The sequence below is a fragment of the Benincasa hispida genome, chromosome 6, assembly GCF_009727055.1.
Source record: "Benincasa hispida cultivar B227 chromosome 6, ASM972705v1, whole genome shotgun sequence".
NCBI classification, from domain to species: Eukaryota; Viridiplantae; Streptophyta; class Magnoliopsida; order Cucurbitales; family Cucurbitaceae; genus Benincasa; species Benincasa hispida.
In genome coordinates this window covers 1,973,507-1,981,359 of record NC_052354.1, presented here as the reverse complement: position 1 = coordinate 1,981,359, position 7,853 = coordinate 1,973,507, and the positions used below count along the sequence as shown (strand labels likewise).

The 7,853-nt window shown below is 38.2% G+C and overlaps 1 long non-coding RNA gene across 1 annotated transcript; it reads left to right on the top strand.

Annotated features, from left to right (window-relative positions):
* Positions 1-1,531, top strand: LOC120080073. Its single transcript, XR_005482415.1, has 4 exons — positions 1-484; positions 574-647; positions 776-843; positions 1,468-1,531. It is a non-coding gene; the product is annotated as an uncharacterized LOC120080073 (long non-coding RNA).
* The last annotated feature ends 6,322 nt before the right edge of the window (positions 1,532-7,853 follow it).

The following is a 7,853-nucleotide window of genomic DNA, read 5'->3' as shown; positions in this document are numbered from 1 at the left end:
ATTTTTCCTTTTCCTCTTTTTCTTTCCCCTTCCCTTCTTCTCTTCGCGCCAGCCCTCCCCCCTTCGATTCTTTCTTCCTCTTCGCGTGAACCCTAGCGCCAGCGTCTGTCCTGCCACCGTTCGTCGACCTTGAAGCGCCGCTGTCCGCCACTGTATGGACCCGCCGGATCTGAAGCTGAACGCCAGCTGCCAGCTCTTCGCGTCGGTGTGGGTGCCTCCAGCCGTCGGTCTCTGTCACCGCGAACCAGTTGCTCACTGTCAGACCAGCCGCGCCGCGTCGCTCCCTCATTGTCCCCTCCTTTCGCACCACGATCGTAGCTGCCGAAGCCGTCGTCGTTCCTTCACGCGGATTGAAGCCGAGCCATCAGATCCATCTACTGACGGCCTACCGTCCGTCGAGCACCTCCGTCCAGCCCCTGCAGTGTTCAGGTTGATAGCTATCACCGCCTTTGGTCGCCGTTAGTCGCAAGTGTGCTATCTAGGGGTGAGTTCTTTGTTGATTTTGATGTATTTTTTTTTTCCAGATATCTTGGTTGCCCATTAAGTTTTGAAACTTGTTTGGTTGACGTTCAGTGTGATTGAAGTCCGGATTGAAGACTATCTCATTCTAAGTTGCAGTCAAGAAAGGATTGTGAGCAATTGGTGAGGTTAGTTGAATTCTGGTATTAGTGGTTCGTTCTGGTAAGATCTATTTTGTGAAGTTTTGGGTAAAGATGAGATACCCATTATGTTTGGAATGAAATTTAATTTATATGAATCATATTTTTGGCCTTAGATTTGAGTCTGGAAAACTATTGAAGCGACTGTTCAGCGAGTTCAAGATCGTTTTCAACAAGTGTTTTGGTAAGATTTGTGATTCCTATGGTTATTCTTGAACACCCACTTGGATTTAGGTAACTTGGTTTGAAATTAGCTTCTAATGTTGGAAATTAAAATTTGTTAACATTTAGGGATTTATTAAAGGATTTTATTCAAGTTAAAATAAAGTTTGGCTAGTAAGATAAGTTGATAGTATGACTGATTAATAGCATGATTGGTTGATGGTATGATTGATGTATGTCTTCTTCGATATGAGGACCGGAGGGATTAAATGTGCATATAGATATTTGATTTCTAGCATGAGATGAGTACGTGTTATCCTATGAGATTATGTTTGAACGCTAGCATGAGATGAGTATGTGTATTCTATGAGATTATGTTTGAATGCTAGCATAAGACGTGTATAGGTTATCCTATAAGATTATGTTTGATCTGAGAATTTGAGTTGTATGTACATGTATGTTATAGAGCCATGTTATGATGCTGATAACGGGCAGAAATGCACGTTATTACAATGCAAAGATATAAAACAATGTAGGATTGCGACGGTAAAAATATGAAAAATCGTGTCCAAAAGCATTAAGTTGAGAATATTGCGATCGCATGCGGCCATTGCATTAAAGCAGCTAATTTACGTATTTTGTGCAGGAAAATGTGTTGGCGCAAGGCAGAATTGCGATACAAGGAATTCAGTGTCCGAGCGCATTAAAAGATTGCGACTGCAAAGCTATGCGATCGTATGCGTTCGCGAAGATTTGCTCAAGAAGGTGGCCACATAAGGACGGTGCATCAAGTTGAAAGCTTAATAAATCATGATGGGACAGAAAGTTGATGATGGTCGAATCCGAATTTAGTTGACAAGTTAACGACGCACTGTAGCAAGTACACAACTTTTCGATGACAGTTAATTGGCGCATCAGACAAAGATTTAATGACATCCCATCAGTGCAATCATTTGAGAAAAAAACTCTTCACCTTGAAGCTCTATAAATACCGAAGGTCATCTTCGTTAAAGGAGTTCAGCAGTTCAGAATTTTGGAGTTCTCTTTCGCCATATACATAGAGATAATAGATAGTCGTAGTCTGTAATTTTTTATACTTAGAAGGCAGAGGCGAGCGAATAGAGACGACGTCGGAAGATCGTTCCTGGTTAGCTTGAGAGAGTGTTGGGAAGCGTTGAGAACGGAGAGAGGGTCGACTCTTGCAAAAGCAAGAACATTCTTTTGGGTAGAGTAGAGAAAAATACAGTGTAAAAGCCTTGGGAAGCAAGACATTGCTACTAGGCTCACTATCCCTACTTTTCATTGTCATTATGTATTCTGATTTTATTTATAAAATGGAATTTGCATCTCTACATCTATTCACTCTCTTTACATTACACATGAGTAACTAAACTTCCAAATGGGTTGAGAAACACTTAGCTAGCATGACCTAAGATCTTCATTTTATGTGATCATCTTTTAGAGATACTTGAGAGAGAGTTTAAAGAAAGAACCTAGCCTTGAGAGAGCTAGGTTAGAATCTAGGCTTGAGAAAATTAGATTAGAACTGCATAAGCAAGAGATAGAAACTTAGAGATAAGTTCTGTTTGCTAACATGCATCACATGTGTTATGAAATCGACAATTAAAGAACACAAAAAGGAACGTAAAGATAGAGAAGATCGATACACAAATATACGTGGTTCACTAACAGTGTGTTAGCTACGTCCACAGGTAGAGGGAGAACAATATTGATAATGTTTTCAGAAATTACATCAAAATGGCGTCTCTAGGGTTAGAGAGTTTATATAGTGCACTATTCTAAACCCTAAGGTCATAATCGTAAATAACTGCAAATAAATAAATATGCTGAATATGAATTCTAAATAAATAAACAGCGAGACCCCCGTACTTGGTTGTTTGAAGCGCCAACAAACAGATTCAAGGCATTTCAACAACATGCACCCTAGAAATAGGATATAATAGTATGCGGTCGCCTTGTGTATGTGTATGTCATTCATCATCGCACAGACAATAATAGAGGCTTAGACATAAGTCCTATAGACATCATCATATACATCGCATGCATCTTAAAATCAGGAGCTATAACATTTGCATTGAGAGATGACCTGCTATTGTATGTGTGCAGCATGATTGCATAACTTGAACGCAATCTTAGGAAGTGTTAGCTAAATCCTTTCTCAACCCGTTCCCCGCATACTCATTGTAACTTTCGCTGTTATTGACTCTTTTCTCAATTTCACCGCATAGAATTTATACTTTAAACAAACATACCGACCAACTTATTGTTTTGTTTGTCATCGCAAAGGAATCAAAATTTACCCTTGTATACTGTCTCCATAGTCCCTGTGTTCGACCCTGGGCTTACCGGGCAACCTACTAGGATTTATACTTGGATTTTACTAGGAAAACTTGCATGTGCAACGCATACACCACCATCGCAATATACATCATTATTTCATCATATTCACAACGCATCAGTTGCATTAGTAGTAGCGTCCTTACTATTAGTTAGTTACCCATTAGAGGTTGTGATTCCTTCGGGAATCACCATAGGTGGTGTTATCCTTCGGGATTCACCAGAGGTGGTGTTATTCTTCAGGATTCACCAGTAGGATGAAAGGTTAGTGTTGCAATAGCAGTAGCGTCCTTACTATTAGTTAGTTACCCACTAGAGGTTGTGATTCCTTTGGAAATCACCATAGATACCTAGTCTGACCCCAGTAGTGGGGTTACCTACTGAGTAATTTATACTCATCCTTTCTCATGTTGTTGTTTCAGGAAAGGATAGAGATGCACCGACGATTGACAAATGAAATTCATGATTGAGCCACTGAGACCAGTTTAAATGCTTTCGCTCATATTTCAATATTTCTTTTATGTTTTAAATTTTTAGTTTTGAGATTTGAGAAAACTGTTTAAGTTTTGTTTTCAGTTATTTATTTTCGTTTACGATTTATGGGTACTCTATCCTTTGATTTTAAATATTTGAATTTAATGCAAATCTTTTTAGTTACCTTATTTATTTAGAATTTATTTCACTATAAAAGGAATGTCGTTTTAACTTTCATACATACATGCATTTAGTAACGGCCTAGCTTGAGTCCTAGGGAGTCGGGTCGTTACAACTTTATCCTAGTGACACTACGAGTATGACCTGCTTTGTAGGTGTTACAATTGTTGTAAAGTGCTAAGAATGATTTGATCCTGATCATTCATGTATAGACATGTGAGCGGAGATATTCTATACAAAGGACACATCGAAATGGTACCAGCCGTACTTAATAATAGAAGGATTTGACAGAAATATGTAAAATTGTCCCTCCTAAAAAGATTATTTCAGAATAAATAGGCAATAGTTAGGAGAGGTGCGCCAGCGGCGAGCAGAAGCAAGGTTATTAGATACCTCAGGAAAGCCCGGCCAGAACCACACGTGCAAGTTTCCCTGCATGTGGCTCGTCCGTGATAACTTCTTCCGATTTGCGTGAACTAGCAGACCGATCACTCAGTGGGGATGCTCCCTCCAGCATGAGCGAACCTTTTTGGAACTGGTTAGGATAGGCACCACGAGACCAGCCCGAATCCAGCCAGGTTCTATTTCTCATGTCCCCTTCCCAACAATTGTACCTTGTCTTGAGGCATCTTTGGCTTTACAAGAGAAAGCCCGCCAGACTGTATAAGACCGGACCACGAAATATTTAGTCTCATTATATAACACCGTTCATATTAGAGACTTACATTTCACCAGGGACGACCATAGGTAATATGACCTGAATCTTGAGTGAGTTATGAACTACCTATGAGGGCGGTCCTTTCATTTGTATGGGCGAGAGTGACAATATCACCGACTCAATAAGCCTACCATTTTGGGGATTCGTCTGATTGGGGAGTTGGGAACATAGCTACATAAGAAGGAATTCACTCATTCCCTGAGGTCGGGGTAAGTAGATAAATTGCTCCCTTAAGGGCTGATTCTGTGGCTTGAACAATATGGCGCCACACCCTCTCCTGGCTCGAGAGGGGTTTAGTCATAGTTGGACTATAATCTTTTGTTCATTAGAGGTATCGGTGATACTTAAGGAGTTAGATGTAACTACAGGGGTAAAACGGTAATTTTGGTCTAGTTGTACTTACAAGCAATTTATGAAGGGTCATTATACTGTTGATTGGTTATATCCTATGGACATGGAAATATATTTGTGGTGCGAAGAGTGCAATTGTCGGTCTTTAGTTGAGTGCTCGATAGTTAACGGATGGTGAATAATTTAATTAAAGAGTTTGATTAATTATTCAAATACCGTTGGAGCTTTAAGCTACAGGTTCATGAGGTCCCCTTGGTAGCTCAATAGGATTAAATGAGAATAAGTTTTTGGATTAATTTGAATGGTTCAAATTAATAGAGAGATTTAATTATATATGATATAATTAAGTTATTTTAGTTATATATGATATAATTGATATAATGTATTTATACAATATGAGAGGAAATAATATTTGAATAAGATTCAAATATTAATTATATGAATTAGATTCATAAATTGTTAAATTTGATATAAATAGGATTTATATTAAATGCCATATGAGAGAGAAAAAGAAACTATAGGTTATATTGTATATGATACAATATTAAAAATATAATTTATACGTTATATTTGATATAACATATAATATATATATATATATATTATATATATATATTATATATATATATATATATAATATATTATATAATATATATATATATAATATATATTAATTGTTATTTTAAATTTAAATAAGGGAGAACTCCCTCCCCCTCTTTTCTTTCCACTCATGTAAGTAGATGGATGATTTTATTTTATTTTTGGATAGGAGAGAGTGTTGTCGGAAAAGGAGAGGAAAATAAATATGCATCTTATGTTATGCGTTGATCTCCATGCATCGATGGTCATGCGTTGGACTAGAAAATATACAATATGCATTTTAGCATGTATGCGATAACCATGCGTTCTTGTCACAAGCTTTCTCGCTTTCCCGCCAAGTATAACGGAAACGCAAGTTTCCCGGGGTGATCCGAGGTCAAACAAAAAGACTTGTAACTCAATAATGTTTGTGAAGTAATGCGTTTGAGGCGATGAATAAAAGTAAAAAGACAAAAGTTAAAGGATTATGCGCTACTTTTACTTATAACTAAACAGATTGAGCAATGGAAATTTAACTATGAGAATTGGTAGACATGTAGCAGTTGTTAACGCATAATAATATTCATTATGTTAGGTCGCCCGAGTAATCCCAACTCACCACACTAACGCATTGCACACCTCTCGGTGGCCAGCTTGGCAATGCCTATATCTCTATAATGCATGGTTGCGTCGAGCATAAGATCGTGCCAATCTCTAGGAACAATGCATACTTTGCTTTAGTGTGTTCCACTACTCACCCTCTCAGGCAGTTAGTTGTGACTAATCAACTCATAGACAAGCATTGCTACTGCCTCACACCAAGCGAAGAAGATTAACTCACTATACTCCCGCAACGCACACCTCTCGATGGGTTGCTACATGCGTCTTACCTCTAGGCTGCACGATTGAGTATTCGACTACCTTTGATAACTAAACGATGAATGTAAACAATGATAAAGAAGAAGAAGATGAAGAAGATGAAGCTAAAGGAACTAATAGATGCATTGATTACAAAATATATTAATGTCTTAAGCCAAAATGTAATACAATATAGAGATAAGAGGAGAGGTGGAAGGCTAGATGTAAGCAATCTCTTGCTTTTCATTGAAAATGCGTCAAGGCTGCTGGTGGCGCCATGGATGGATGGTGGAGAAGTCTCTCTCAAACTTTATCTCCGACGTAACTCCGGTTGTCACTCAGAAGGGTCTGTGGAGGTGGAGAATCCTTAAAGAGTATATGCTCATGCTCTCATTTGTGATCATAAGGATCCGCCTCAAGGCAAAAACTTGGATGTTTTGAAGTGAAGCTCTGAGGCGCTATTTATAGAGCTCAAACGGCAACAACATTGATGATTGCGTTCTGACTCACTGCTACCTTTGTCGCGGTATGGGCAATGTCAACTTCACCTTATCTTGCTAATACTCCCAAGGTATGCGTTCGAGCTTATTTCTCCTGAGGTGTCAACGCATTCCATCTACGTTGCGAGCAAACTTCTATCACGTTTATCACTCTGTGGGCGCAACATTCCATGTTGCGAACTAATCTTTATGACAATCAACTCATGCGGTCAACCTTGCGGCAGTCTAGGACCGACGCATGCGATCAATTCCTGTAATATCTACAAAAATGGACACTTTGACACGGAATAACACATGGTATAGGGTTAGTGAGGATTTTTATGCTGATTCAAGCTCATTTTTCACATGAATTCTTAGTATTATCAACGCATATTCTGCTTGTTAGCCTTCATAATTCTGAGTAAAAGGCTACAATAGTTTGTATTTCTACAAGCTATCAGAAAGTCTCCTTGATCATTGTGACAAAGTAGGAAGACAAAACCGTTCTATGAGAGTTGTTGTTGTTAGAGATTAATAAAAAAAATCCTCATCCTGCTCTCAACTTTCAATCATTCCCTCATTCCAAAATAGCCAGAGCCCATCACTCATGGGTTTTCTACCTGAGAATATCAAGGTCACCATCGTGATAGTGTTTGTTTCTTGATTGAGGGATTCTTGAAGAAGGTCTTCAATGGTAAGGATTTCTAAAATTTTAAGTTTATTTTTAATTAAGCATGCTATAATTTATGTAAATGCATAATTTGTTCTTACTTTTCTGTAAAAAATACATTATGTGAGAAATGGAAATTGGGACGATCCCGCTTCCGCTCAAGGTACTTTTTAATGAGATCCTTCAAATGGTATTAGAGCTAGGTTTTGTTGGTTTATTGATCCCAAATTCCGTTTCTTATTGAATCAAATTTTACTATAATGATGGGTTTTAATATTCTGCATTCTGTTTAAGATTCATGCAATGAATGGTTTAGTGATGAATGTGATTTTGTTGATGGATGTCTCGGGATAGGATACTTAGTT